The sequence below is a fragment of the Drosophila obscura genome, unplaced genomic scaffold (assembly GCF_018151105.1).
Source record: "Drosophila obscura isolate BZ-5 IFL unplaced genomic scaffold, ASM1815110v1 contig_139, whole genome shotgun sequence".
NCBI classification, from domain to species: Eukaryota; Metazoa; Arthropoda; class Insecta; order Diptera; family Drosophilidae; genus Drosophila; species Drosophila obscura.
In genome coordinates this window covers 553,107-568,878 of record NW_024542723.1, presented here as the reverse complement: position 1 = coordinate 568,878, position 15,772 = coordinate 553,107, and the positions used below count along the sequence as shown (strand labels likewise).

At 36.1% G+C, this 15,772-nt stretch overlaps 1 protein-coding gene across 4 annotated transcripts in view; it reads left to right on the top strand.

Moving 5' to 3' along the window:
• LOC111078897 (protein argonaute-3) overlaps nucleotides 1-15,772 on the top strand; it is a 150,753-nt gene that overhangs the window by 49,846 nt on the left and 85,135 nt on the right. The window lies entirely within an intron of this gene.

Here is a 15,772-nt window from a genome sequence, read left to right as displayed (position 1 = left end):
GTGAAACTCCGACACCATCTTATGTGGGCGAGATGTTACACATAGACATATTCTCTACGGACAGGAAATATTGTTTGACATGCGTTGATAAATTTTCGAAGTTTGCGGTAGTTCAGCCGATACCATCCAGAACCATTATAGACATAAAGGCACCCATCCTTCAGTTAATGAATATTTTTCCAAGGACCAAAATTATTTATTGTGACAACGAAGCATCCTTTAATTCAGAGACAATAACTTCACTTTTTAAAAATCAGTTTGGCGTGGACGTGGTAAACGCGCCACCCTTGCATAGCGTGTGAAATGGACAAGTGGAGCGTTTCCACAGCACAATTATAGAGATAGCTAGATGTCTAAGAATATACAAGAAAATCGACGACACTGTTGATTTAATATTACAAGCAACAGTGGGATACAACCGGACTATACATTCAGTCACAAATAAAAGACCGATAGATATAGTGGAAGCTCCAAATGAGTTTAGGGAGGAAATAAAGAACAGAATCGAAAAAGCTCAGCAGGTGCAGCTTGCAAGGAATAACCCTGAAAGGCAGAATAGAGTTTTCGAAGTAGGAGAAAAAATCTTGGTCAAAAGCAATAGAAGACTAGGCAACAAACTTACACCCTTATGCGCAGAAAAGAGAGTAGAAGCGGACCTAGGAACAACAGTTCTTATTAATGGGAGGGTTGTTCACAAGGACAACATAAGGTAGATACGTAGCGTTGTCCATGTTTTCGGTTTTGTATTAGTTTTACTCAATTAGTTACAGTTAGTTATGTTAGTTAGTTAGCTATATTAGTTACAGGTGAGCATATAGGCTGTAAGGGAATCGTTGTCTTTATCTATCATTTTGGAAAAATTATTACTACCATAAATTCAATACCATATTATATTCCACATTTTTAAGTATAGTTTTGAGCTTTGAAATCGCAACGTTAATGAATAGAAGCGGCAAACGTGTAAATATTCCTAGAAAATAATATTGTTCTTCCAAATATGTTCTTCCAATGAGCTGCAGGCGAATATACTGCTTTTTGTAAGATTTTGCGATTCCCAGCCCAGCTACCTGAAGACGGTTGGTCATCAACGACAGCATTGCACAGTCAGATTGCCTTTTCTCCAAGAGTACATGAATCAATGTAACATTAATCAATGTTTTCAAGTCTGATAACCGGAGCGGTGTACCAAATGGAGTGTGTGCTATTGCCTCAGCGCTGAGCCTCGACAATGCCAATGGCAAAAGGTCTTGGGTCTACCGTAATGTAACCACTAAAAAGTTCAAGGCATCCAAGACCGAGGACGGCCTTAACTTGAAGGGGAGAGCAGTTAACACTCGGTAGCGGAGACGTGCAATTGGGCACTGGGTTCTTGCAATTAGGCAAGAACTTATTCAGCTGACTAAATCCACTAACTTCGTTGGCACCGACGGACGATCGCGCCGCTGCCGCTTAATAGGAGCTCCGGCCGTAGCCGTAAATAACTGTTGTTTTATTGTTGAGCTGATCGGCCAACAACAACTAAACACTGGAAAGCTCGCCATATTACGTCTCTCCTACTTCGCCTATCGGCGAATACCTTATGGCATAAATCGTCGTGGTCTTATCTCCAAGCCATCATAGGAATTCATGCTATTACTTATACATTTGTGAGCTTATGATTTATGTTGAATTTAAAAATATTTTACATAGTTTTGCTACATCTGTTATCTACATCTATAATGTTGATTACACATCTAAAATGTAGATTCTACATACACAATATAGATTCTACATCTTCTCCGCAAGGGTCGCGCACTGCAATCGAGAAAGAGAATGAGAAATGCTGGAGGAGTTGGGGGAAGCAATTTAAAATTAATTTCTTTATTCTGGCTATAATAACGATCCGATCTGATTCAGATTCGGCAATCTGACAGATATGGTCATTCTCTACGGTACGCGTTTATAGTTTTATCGTATCTTTGTGTGGTCGGAAGGGGGCGGGGCGAAGTTTTGAAATACACTTGTACCAGTGTGATATCACATTTTCTGGAAACAAAATTTGTTTCTCTAGCTCTTATAGTCTCTGAAATCTAGGCGCCCATGGAGGCGGATGGACAGACGGACGTACAGACAGACATGGCTTTATCGACTCGGCTATTGATGCTGATAAAGAATATATATACTTTATTGGGTCGGAAACGTTTCCTTCTCGGCGTTACACACATCCAATTTTACCACAAATCTAATATACCCCTTAACTCTTTGAGGACGGGTATAACAAAAAACCGAGAGCGGGAGCGAGCATTATTGTTCTCCGGCTTCGCATAAATCTATCTTACACTAGACTTATAAAAAAAAAATCGATATCAATATCGGCCAGGGGAAAATGTCTGTTCTTAATTCACCGATTTTTTGTTTTGTTTTGGGTATGATATACCTTAGCAAATTGGCTATATGTGCACTGCTTTGAATGGCGTTTTTTTTCAGCAGCTATTTTCTTGATTTATTTTATATTTTTATTTGGTTAGCTGCTTATAACTACAAAACAAAAAGGCATAGAGAAATTCCATATATATTTTTTAAATACCAAAAAAAAAAGTTTTGTATGTTTCACATAGAAAATGGTTATATCAGCAAAACATATTTTGTATCGAAACAAATTTCCAGGGAAAAGGTATTTAGAACGAGAAGAAACGTGTGAATCGCTTCTAGCGACGCGATTCTACTTATACCCGTACTCAGTCAGCATATACATTTTTGAGCTTATGATTTTTTAGAATTTTAGAATTTAAAAAAAATTTTACATTTTACATTTTTTTGCTACATCTGTTATCTACATCTACAATGTATATTTTACATCTAACATGTAGATTATAGATGTACCATTAATATTCTACATCTCCGCTAGGGGTTGCTCGCGCACTGAACGCGGCAGAGTGTGCGAGCGAGAAAGAGAATGAGTAGCGTTTCTCTGGCTGGGAAGGCGGGCGAACAAAGAGAAAATTAATTACTTCATTGCCGGCCACTTCATCAATGGAATGTTGTAGGTCTCAAAAAACCCATTGTAGCCCGGGCAACATGAATCGGTGCATTATCTTGCTGGAATGTCCATTGGTCACCATGGAAAGGCTCAGCAAATGCAAGAAGTTTACTATCTAATAGTTCAATATAGGCTTGAGCATTCATTCGGATACAAAACATATTGGAGACTTGCCTTTAGCACTAAAGGTAGCCCATATCATAAGCGATCCACCGCCATGGTTCCGCTTGTGACAAGTTGCTCGTGGATGACGCGGACCCCTCCAGTATTTATGATGGCCGTCTGGACCGTCTAAATTTTTTCATCACTAAAAATTATATTTTCAAATTCGACGTCCCAGAATTTGTGTTTTTCATAAAAAGCCATGCGCGCATCTTTATTCCGTTTAGTTAAACGGGTTTTGCCAACTTTGTGAGGTTCACATTTTCGTGCAAAATTTGGCTCACCCGTTGCCTGGTGATTGTTAATCCGAGTTCTGCTTTGATTTTGATGCAGCTCATCATGTCTTCGGTTGCTAACTGATGCATGTGCCGTTTAGTCCGGTTGCTGATGGTTGGCACTGGACCAAGGCGACGATTTATGCGGTAACCATCTGTATCTTTTAAAAATTTCGAAATAGTATTTCGATGTCGATTCATTAGTAAAGCGATTCGACCAGTTTTCATGCCGGCTATTTTCATTCACTCTCAAAACATGAATAAATATGAATGCACATATAACCGTTTTCTACGTATAGCTCGACTTTGATCTCTTATTTAAGCTAATGGTACCACAGACTTAAAAAAAATAAAAATCCAATTTTTTCAGTTCATATTTTGGTCCATCGTTTTTGTTCTTCTTATAACTGCTGTAGCGCTGATTTGGCTGTTTTGTGTCGAAGTTGCGACACAAATCGGTCTATAAGACCCTGTTGCTCAAACCGTAGCAAATAGGGCCACATGTTCGTTGATGAAGAAATATTCAAAGAAATTAACAAAAAAAAAAAAAAAAATTTTGAAAAATAAATAATAAATACACCTAAAAATATATACCAAAACAATAACCATACATTCCATAATTATGGGATCTCTTCTCCATCCATTACAATGGTAAAATGTTTCCTTATTAGTATTTGTGTTTTTGTCAATGAGTATTGGTGAGTGCTCCGCCGTAAGCTGAATTTGGGCACCCACTTTTTACTGTATTCCCGTACAAGCACAAACGAGGTCGCACACCCTGGTTGCCCTTTAGGATGGTTGCGAGCGAACAGTACTGGTCAATGGTATGCGGGTTTGCGTCAGATGTTATGCGGAAGCTGAGAGAGCTGGAGCGAAGTCGAAACGGCATAGAAGGAGGGGTCTAAGGTGACCCGCCCGTTCTTGCGAAGCAAAGCTTCGCGGCATTCCCGCAGGAACTCGGGCTTTATTTAGTTTCTATTATATTTCTTTACTTAATAAACTGATCAAAAAAAAAAAAATACCCTGGTTGCCCAGTTATGGTCCTATACCCGAAGAAATTAAAAAAAAAAAAATGCATAATATCGTTTTGTCCGATCTGAGATTGAAATTGCAAGATAATCTGGAAACCATAGGCAACATCATGGTTAAGTGGTTTAAAGTATAAAACAATAGACCACTCCTGAGGGTGATTCTAGGACCGGACTTGGCCAATGCAGGGGAGCATGAATTATGCTACGATAATACATCTCATGAACGCTGCGAATGGTCCAACAAAGCGGTCATGTATCTGAAACATCGGTCTGTTGTACCATTAGATTACGAAATTTGTAAACACGGAGTTAGTTGTAATCATACCTAAAAATAAATTGGTTGGACCGTATAAAGCGTTCACAAGATTTATTATCTTCTTAATTGGAGGCTCAAACACTGGCGACAGGACTCGATTCAATAGATGAGTCTTTAATTTTCATCTTTGCACCTCGTAGACTCTGGTTACACTACCCGACACGATTTTTCATTAAGGAACCAACCTTACTTTTTCTGATAGATTTGGGGCTTGCAAATTGTTTGATGCAATTTTCTACGGTAGACCTTTTTATAAGTATTTTTGAAAACTGGTATTTTTTAAACCTTTCTTTCACATATAAAAAATACCATGTTTCAAAAATTATTAAAAAAAAGCTCTGCTGTAGAAAAAAAAAAATTCTTTAAGAGACATGTACAATTTATAGCCCCAAATCTAACATAAAACGTCGGTTTGGTGCCTTCAGGAAAAAATTCGATTTTATCGAGTAGTGCTATTGGCCGAATATATAAAACTTATCAAACGTAAAAAAAACTAAACGAGAAGGAACGTGCGAGTCGCTTCTGGGGACGCGACTCTACTTATACCCGTACTCAGTCAATATATATATTTTTCATTTTGATTTAATTTTTTCGAATTTTAGAATTACAAAAAAGTTTACATTTCACATTTGTTTGCTATATATATTATCTACATCTACATCTATAATGTATATTATACAAATAACATGTAGATTATAGATGTACCATTTATATTCTACAACTCCTCCACTAGGGGTTGCTCGCGCACTGAACGCGGCAGAGTGTGCGAGCGAGAAAGAGAATGAGTAGCGTTTCTCTGGCTGCGGAGGCGGGCGAACGAACAGAAAATTAATTTATTCATTCTGGCTATAATTATGATCCGATCTGATAAACGAGTACCGTAGAGAATGACTATATCTATCAGATTGTCCAATCTGAATTAGATCGGATCATATTATAGCCAGATGAAGAAATTAATTTTCAGTTGCTTCCCCCGCCTCCTTCAGCAAAGACCCGCTACTCATTCTCTTTCTCGCTCGCACACTGCCTCGTTATGTACGAGCACCCTCTAGCGGAGGAGATGTAGAATCTAAATGGTGCATGTATAATCTACATGTTAGATGTAGAATATACTGTAGTATGCGCACATAGTTGGTACCCACTGTACCAACAATATTTAAAGAAGATACACTGTAACACTTTGTTGCAGTTACGTAAACAAGTCCCAGACATAGCTCGGGTGAAACATAATACGATCACCCAAGTTGTGCCTCGAGCGACATAAAATGTATCGTCAGCATATTCTCATAGCTTGACGATACATAAAGTACACGCGCATCCGATTCCCCTCGCGCCCCCCGCTATCAGCAGCGCTGGGCATATATATAACGAATATATAAATGCGGCCTGGCTTTAGCTAAGTAGAACCTAAGATACATTTCAGTAAGACATTCAATAAATCAAACCTCAAGAGAACGGATGTTCTCAAAATATATAGTTCCGTCTTTTATCTTTTTCTACATGGCGACCGTGACAGGACGCGAACATTCAATTACATTTCGAAATCAGTGAAAAATGTGAATATAAAGTTAAAAACACCAAACTAACGAATATATAACAATAATATAACAACAACAAAAGGAGAACAACGGCCACCGAGACAATGTAGAAGTGGATTCTTAAGTGTTGATTCTTTTTTCGCAGAAAGAAAATCGGTGCAAAGCAAAAAACAAAAATACATTCAAACACACGAATGTTAATGTAAAGACAAAAAATCTTTCAATTACAATTACATTACGAAAAAAATAGAAGAAGATAAAGACCTGAAAAGGCACCGACAACGCTACATAGAGCGTACTACAATGACCTGTGCGATGACCGGCACCGGCCCCGCCTGAGCCCATAGGCCCCGGACAACTGCAGCGGCGAAAATTACGCGTGAGAGGCCTGTCGCCACTTACGCCACCGTTGGAAACAAACTGGAGACAGATCTCCTCAACGCTGCTCCTATCGAGCAAAGGGACAAGCCAAGCCTAGAGGAGGCTCTGGAGGCTTGTCCAACCGATGGACCGCGCCCACTCACAATAGCTGATTACCGGGCACGCCAGAAGCCGCAACAGCCCAAGCTAAAGAAGAAGCGGGGAGGAAAACGGATAAAACTGCTCCGGCAACGTAGGTTTGTCCAAGACCTACTACGGGCAGCAACAAACAGCGAGGACCAGGAAAAATTAAAAAACCTACTGGATGACCTACAAAAGAATCTTTGCGATGCAAAGTAACGCAGTAAAGGCTGCATTTATGCCAATGCCTGAATTGCCAGTAATTAAAAAAAAAAACCACAAGCCGATGCGTAAAAACGCTGCTTGTAAAAACTAACTGCTTTTTTACTGATAGGCTATAACTAACAACATATGGCTGATATAGTAATTATATAGAGCGAAAAAAATGTAAATCAGCCATATGCCCTAAACCTTTCTAATTTATATTTTCCTTTACAAAAAAAATATATTTTTTTTATGCGAATACATACATTTACACACTAACTTTCAAATTTTAGAATTTGTTTTCTAAATTTTTTTTTTCAATTATTGTTTTTTCTTCGCGATCATATATCAAATTTTAAATCACATTTAAATATGAAATTGAAAAAAAAAAAAAACATACATGGGTTGGTTTGGCTCAGATGATACAAAAGACAATACGTCCAACGTGGTCAAAAATGTCAAAATAATCGACCTTAGAGATGGTATTCAAGCCCTGTTTGTATTGCTTCTAATAATGCTTCTAATGACCATAGTCAGTACACTAAAATTTTGCTAACATTATACATATGTTAAGCACAACAATATCATAAAGAAAAGATATATGAGTAGAGCTATAAATCTAGATAGGGTCTAACTTGCGAAATAATCATTAAAAAAAAAAAACAATTTTTATCATGACTACATTGAAAATAATAGAAGAAGTCTACAATAGGGACCCAGATTTTTCAAATAGAATTCTACAATTGGTCTCAACGACCCCTAGGAGCATAATAGAGCTCGAATATATGTACATGGATGCATTTCAACTAGAATTCTCACCTTTGATACATTGTTCAAAAACACAAAAAGCAATTGTGTTGACCACCATTCCAGGTATCGCGGTAAAATCCGTAATAAATGAGCATTCCATTCTAGGCAGGGTCATCGACTTCGTAATATTTAAATCTTAAATTCAAGAATTTTGGTTAATGATGTCAGATTGTCTTCCATTCGGAATGAACAACATAAATGTTTGGAATGGCCCAATCAAATATAGAATTCATAAATACAACATCGAAGCTTATCCCAGACTTCGATGGGAAAGCGGAAAACCTTCAAAGTTTTCTAGATGCCCTCAGCATTGTCGACGCCATTAAAGTCGCACATGAGCAACTAGCGATCTCAATTATTAAAACGAAACTTAAGGGATCGGCTAGAAACCTGATTGGAGAGGAAAGTACCTTAACACAGGTAATCTCCAGGCTCAGGGTTAATGTCAAAGGCGAGTCAGTGGAGGTTTTATCAGCAAAACTGATGAACCTCCAACAAAGAAATAAAACAGCCAACCAGTACACAAAAGAGGTTGAGCAAATGACAAATGCCGTAGAGGGAGCATACATCACAGATGGACTTCCTCTAGAACTGGCCACAAAATATAGCACACAACATGCTGTTAAGGCCATGACAACAAATTGCTCGCTAGAAAAAGTAAAACTAATAATGCAGGCTGGCACATTCACCACAATGAATGATGTCATTACAAAATTGGTTGGTAGTTGCACAGACGCTACAGGCAAAAGTGATGCAGTGTTTTACTGTCGCCAAAACAGAGGTAACCGGAATGGTAACTCGTTCAGAGGCAGATACAACAACAATACTAATTCCGACAATACCTATGGTAACAACGGTAACTTCAGTAACTATAATCGTTACAGAAATAACCGAGGTAATCGTGGAAACGGTTACCGTGGAAATACCTCAAGAGGACGACCTGGCTATAATAACACCACTAGCCAAAACCAAAGCTATAGACCTAATGTCCGGGTTACACAATCGGAAAACCAGCAAGCCCCTTTAGGTACAATAAACTGATTCATACAATCAATCTTAATTTAAATATATATGCCACTTTTTCTTATGTACAGACAAACAAGAACTTAACGTTTTTAATAGATACAGGAGCAGACATTTCCATTCTCAAAGAAAATGCAATAGACTCCACATTAATAAATACAGAAAAAATTATCAACATACAAGGAATAGGACAAGGAGTAATAAACTCCATTGGTATAGCTTCAATAGATATTCAAACTACAAAATATATTATTCCTCACAATTTCCATATAGTTAATTCAGATTTTGCAATACCATACCATGATGGAATAATAGGCATTGATTTCATACAAAAATACAATTGCCAACTTGATTTCAAACCATTGGAAGATTGGTTTATAATTAGACCAACTAATCTAAATTTTCCTATTTACGTACCAAATACGTACACAGCTGGAAACACCTCAACACTTCTACCAGCACGTTCAGAATTAATCCGAAAAATAAAACTTAACTCTTCAGAACAAAATGTTCTAATTCCAAATCAGGAAATACAACCTGGAATTTTTATAGCAAACATGATAGCAACAACTACCATGGCTATTGTCCGATTGTTAAATACCACAACAAATAATCAAATGGTGGATTTAAGCAAAATTAAATTTGAAACCCTGTCCGATTATGAAATACTAAAATTTAATGAAACAGACAGAACTGAAACAGTCCTCAAAGAATTGAAGAAAAATTTTCCACCAATGTTTAAAACGTTAGAAAAATTATGCACAAAATATAGTGACGTATTCGGAATAGACACCGAATCAATAACAACAAATAATTTTTATAAACAGAAATTGAGATTTTGGGATGATGAACCAGTATACATACAAAATTATCGAAAAGGAAATACAAAAACAATTAGGAAAATTAATAGACGACAAAATAGTCGAACCATCCGTGTCAGAGTACAACAGCCCCCTTTTATTAGTACCAAAGAAAGCCCTTCCAGGCACAGAGCAAAAGAAATGGCGATTAGTAATTGACTATCGTCAAATAAATAAAAAACTCCTGTCAGATAAATTTCCACTACCTAGAATTGATGACATTTTAGATCAACTAGGTAGAGCAAAATACTTCTCATGCCTTGACTTAATGTCAGGTTTTCATCAAATTGAACTAGAAGAAAGTTCACGTAATATAACGTCTTTTTCAACGAGCAATGGCTCATAAGTATCGCTTCACGCGACTACCATTTTGTTTAAAAATAGCGCCAAATTAATTTCAAAGAATGATGACTATTGCATTCTCTGGACTTGAAGCTTCGCAAGCATTCCTATATATGGACGATCTTATAGTCATTGGTTGTTCCGAAAAACATATGCTCAAAAACTTACAAGATATTTTTGAGTTATGTAGGAAACACAACCTAAAATTACACCCACAAAAATGATCATTTTTTATGCATGAAGTGACCTTTCTCGGTCATAAATGCACAGATAAAGGAATCTTGCCTGATGACAAAAAATATGACGTTATCAAAAACTATCCAGTCCCGCATGACGCGGACAGCGCTAGAACGATTCGTTGCATTTTGCAATTATTACAGACTTTTTATCAAAAATTTCGCCGACTATTCACGGCACATAACTAGATTATGTAAAAAGAATGTTCCATTTATATGGACAGATGATTGCCAAAATGCATTCTTACATTTAAAGGAACAACTTATCAAACCAACTCTGTTACAATACCCAGACTTCACAAAAGAATTTTGTATAATAACGAATGCAAATAAGCAAGCGTGTCGAGCGGTTTTAACTCAAAACCATAAAGACCTCCAACTTCCTATTGCATACGCATCCAGCTCATTTACCAAGGGCGAAAGTAACAAGAGTACAACTGAACAGGAACGTAAGGGTAATGCAAAATGCAACGAATCGTTCTAGCGCTGTCCGCGTCATGCGGGACTGGATAGTTTTTGATAACGTCAAATTTTTTGTCATCAGGCAAGAACGTAAAGATGGCAGAAAACATAACAGCAAATATATTAAAAGTCACTACAAGACAGACAATTAGACAAAAATCCTGCGCAGGAAAAGAAAAGATAGAATTGCCTAAGCAATCTCTAGAAAAAGCTTCAAAGCCCAACGTATATGAAGTCATTAACAATGACGAAGTACGCAAAGTAGTGACCTTGCACGTAAAAAATAATTTATGTTTTTTTAAACATGGAAAAAAAATTACAGCAAGATATGAGATTAGCGATTTGTATACTAATTGAACCCTTGACTTAGGTCAGTTCTTCCAAAGGCTTGAAATGCAAGCCGGTAAACAAAGAATCAGCCAACTCAAAGTGGCACCGTGGGAAAATATCTTTGAATACATTTCAATAGATAACACTACTCGACAAAATCAAACTTTTTTTTTCCTCAAGGATCCAAACCGACTTTTTCTGATAGATATGGGGATTTAAAATTTTTTAAAGAATTATGGTTTTTTTTCTATGGCAGAACTTTTTTTTGAAGAATTTTTGAAGTCTGGTATTTTTTTTTTTAGCTTTTTTCAGAGGTAGCGATAGTTTTTTTCACATAACTTTAGTATCTTACGTCTGGTTGTAAAGAACTTTGCTATTTTGAAAAGATAATTAAAACAGCTAGAAGTTAAGCCCAAACACTTTGTGATTACAGCTTACTGTCTGGGAAATATAAAGCATTGAAATGCAAAAATTATGATTTTTGTGCGGTATTTCTTACGAAATTTTGACTTTGAAAACTCAGGAAAAGTCGAAAAAAAATTATATCTTGTGTCCTCTATTTTTTTGTGTATAGGTGCGTTAATTTGGCGTCCTTTAAGGTATCGCTCATTAAAATCTATGGAGAGACTTTGGAGCTAAAATTCGTTAACCAAACCTAAAATATGGAAAAAATGAACAAAAAATACCTTTTTTGAAGGCGGCGGGCCCAACTGCCAATTGGGAACAAAGCAAACGAACAAGGGTTGTACATTTGGTACCTGAATTGAGTAGTTGAGTAGTGTAATTTGAAAAATATGGGCAATAAAATATTGAGATCATTAAGAGTAGCGCTACTCAACCCGGTGACCCTAATAACAAATATTAAAGAAAAAGAAGCAATCTTGTCTACATTACATGACGATCCAATTCAAGGAGGACATACAGGCATAACAAAAACCTTGGCCAAGGTCAAAAGATATTACTTTTGGAAAGGTATGACCAAAGAGATTACTGATTACGTACGTAAATGTCAAAAATGCCAAAAGTCGAAAACGACTAAACATACAAAAACTCCTTTAACAATTACAGAAACCCCCCAAATGGCTTTCGATAGGGTAATAGTTCCACTTCCTAAATCAGAACAGGGAAATGAATATGCAGTCACTTTAATCTGTGACTTGACAAAATTCCTAGTTGCCATTCCAATTAGAAATAAAAGTGCTAACACAGTATCGAAAGCTATTTTTGAAGAATTTATTCTGAAGTACGGTCCAATGAAGACGTTCATTACGGACATGTGAACAGAATAAAAAAATTCGATAATCACGAACTTGTGTAAATTTCTAGAAATAGAAAACATAACTTCCACAGCACACCACCACCAGACAGTAGGGACAGTAGAAAGAAGTAATAGAACTTTTAATGAATACATACGTTCATACATATCAGTTGATAAGACTGATTGGGACGTATGGCTTCAATACTTCGTCTTCTGCTTTAACACTACACCATCTATGGCACACAATTATTGTCCATATGAATTGGTATTTGGCAGAAACTCTAATTTACCAATACAATTTAACAGTATACATAACATAGAACCGATATATAATATAGATGACTATGCTAAGGAAAGTAAATATAGACTAGAGGTAGCATACAAAAGAGCTAGAATTATGATAGAAGAAAATAAGAAAAGAAATCAGAAATTATATGATCAGAAAGTAAGAAATATAGATATATCAGTAGGTGATAAAGTTTTGCTAAAAAACGAAACAGGTCATAAGTTAGATTTTAAATATACGGGCCCTTATAGAGTAGAAAACATCGGAGAAAGAGATAACATCATAATCTCTGATGATAGGAAAAAGAAACAAACAGTCCATAGAGATAGACTAAAAATTTGTATTTCATAAAAAAAAAAAAAAATATATATATATTTTTAATGATACAAAAAAAAATATTTTAAATGTTTGTTTGTTTGTTTATTTTGATTTTCCTAGTGCTACAAGGTTGTACCTTATGATTAGTGCACTAGTCACAAAAATTCCAATACGATTAATTAATAAATGAAATTGGATTAGATCGAATATTTCTTATAGCTAATTTTGCTTAATTTTATACACATTTTAATTCTAAATTTAAATTTAAATATCTCCTAAGCATAATAGATTCTTAATTTTATTTTGAGGTATGTTATTCTTTTCTTTTAATTTTGAGTTTTCAGATGTATAGTCAAATTTGTCCTGAATTTTAATGCGTCTACAGTTGTTTTTAAGCTATTTGGTAATTGGTTCCATAGGCGAACAGTGTAAATGAAAAAGTGTCTTTCAGAGCTAGCTAGTCTGTGCTTAAGACATACTATATTATTTGTTCTTCGTGATGCAGTAAACCTTAGTATGTCTGATAGATATGGTGGTTCTTTCTTGGTTATAATTTTATGTAAAAATATTAATGCTCGCGAGTCAATCCATTTCGTTAAACCCATACCAAAAATTCTGACTGCATGAGTGGTTATATGCTCCCTCTTTCTTATATTAAACACATAGCTATACTATTGAATACGACGTTCAGTTTTTGCTTACAACTACTATCACAGTTTGCAAATAGCTCTACGCCATAAAAAAGTGTTGGTATCAATAGTGTTTTAGCAACTAAGAGACTAGTAACTAATAGTAATAAAAATAAAAATATACATTACTTTATACATATTATTACATTTTAAGAAAAATAATAATAATAGGAAAATAACTTCACTAGGTTACGTTATTTTTCAAAAGGAGGGAGATGTAGTATGCGCACATAGTTGGTACCCACTGTACCAACAATACTTAAAGAATATACACTGTAACACTTTGTTGCCGTTACGTAAACAAGTCCCAGACATAGCTCGGATGAAACATAATACGATCACCCAAGTTGTGCCTCGAGCGACATAAATGTATCGTCAGCATATTCTCATAGCTTGAAGATACATAAAGTACACGCGCATCCGATTCCCCTCGCGCCCACCGCTATCAGCAGCGCTGGGCATATATATAACGAATATATAAATGAGCCGCTCCGCTGCCGACGTTCCTGGCAGCGCAGCTACGCTGGCTTTAGCTAAGTAGAACCTAAGATACATTTCAGTAAGACATTCAATAAATCAAACCTCAAGAGAACGGATGTTCTCAAAATATATAGTTCCGTCTTTTATCATTTTCTACAATACATAGTAGATGTAGATAAGAGATGTAGCAAAAAAATGTAAAGTGTAGAATATTTTTTTATTCTAAAACTTCAAAAAGAAGCTGACAAATGCGGCTATAAATCCGACCCAGACATTTTGTAGCTCCAGCTTAACGCCTGGATGATATTAAGCTTTCAATATTTATCAGTTTTAGTTTATTGTTTATTAAAATCTATGGACAAACGGTGGAGCTAAAATTTGTTAACCAAACCTCAAAAATGAAAAAATAGACAAAAAATACTGTTTTGAAGGTTGCGGTCTAAACTACCAATTGGGAACAAAGCTAATGAAAAGGGGTTGCATTTTTGGTACCAGAACGTGTTCCTTTGAAATTGGACCAGCAACGTACCGTACGTACCAGGTAAAATTAGTTTTGAGTCGTTTTTTGAGTCGTTTTGGTCAAACGGCTGCACTTTGTCCGCCGATTCCATTATCCATCGATTCAAACAATACCTTTATCGACTAAGAATTATTTTTTTTTTCGACTTTTCCTGAGCTTTTAACATCAAAATTTCGGGAAAAAATACCGTAAAAAAATTATGAAATTTGAAAGCTTAATATCTTCCAGGCGTTAAGCTGCAGCTACAAAGTGTATGCAACGAAATATAATATACTTAAGTTATGTGAAAAATAGAGGCGTTACCTCTGAAAAAAGAATTTTAAAACTACCAGATTTTTTAAAATTCTTAAAAAAACTAAACGATAACAAAAATCATAATTCGTTAAAAAATTTTAAACCCCGAAATCTATAAGAAAAATTCATTTTGGGCCACAGAATAAAGGTCGTGTTGACTAGTGTAATCAAAAGCACCAAATATACTTACACAAATTGTTCTATAGAATGACACAAAATTAAATAAAATAGGCGTTCAAAAACACATTTTTAGACCAAATTTGAGATCTTTTTATATCCGTACTCAAAAAAGAGTTAAGGGGTATATTAGATTTTTGGTAAAAGTGGATGTGTGTAACGCAGAGAGGGAAACGTTTCCGACCCCATAAAGTATATATTCTTGATCAGCATCAATAGCCGAGTCGATATAGCCATGTCTGTCTGTCCGTCTGTCTGTCCGTCTGTCCGTCTGTCTGTCCGTCCGTCCGTCTTTTTGAGCGCCTAGATCTCAGAGACTATAAGAGCTAGGGCAACCAAATTTGGTTTCCAGGCTCATGTGATATCACACTGCTACAAGTGTATTTCAAAATTTCGCCCCGCCCCCACTAAGGACGAAAATCTGTGGCATGCACAATTTTCAAGATACGATAAAACTAAAAACGCAGTATCGTAGAGAATGACAGATTGCCGAATCTGAATCAGATTGGATCATAATTATAGCCAGAATGAAGAAATGTAATTTTCTGTTGCTTTCCCCGCCTCCCCAGCCAGAGACATGGAACATGTACAATCTACATGTTAGATGTAGAATATACATTGTAGATGTAGATATCAGATGT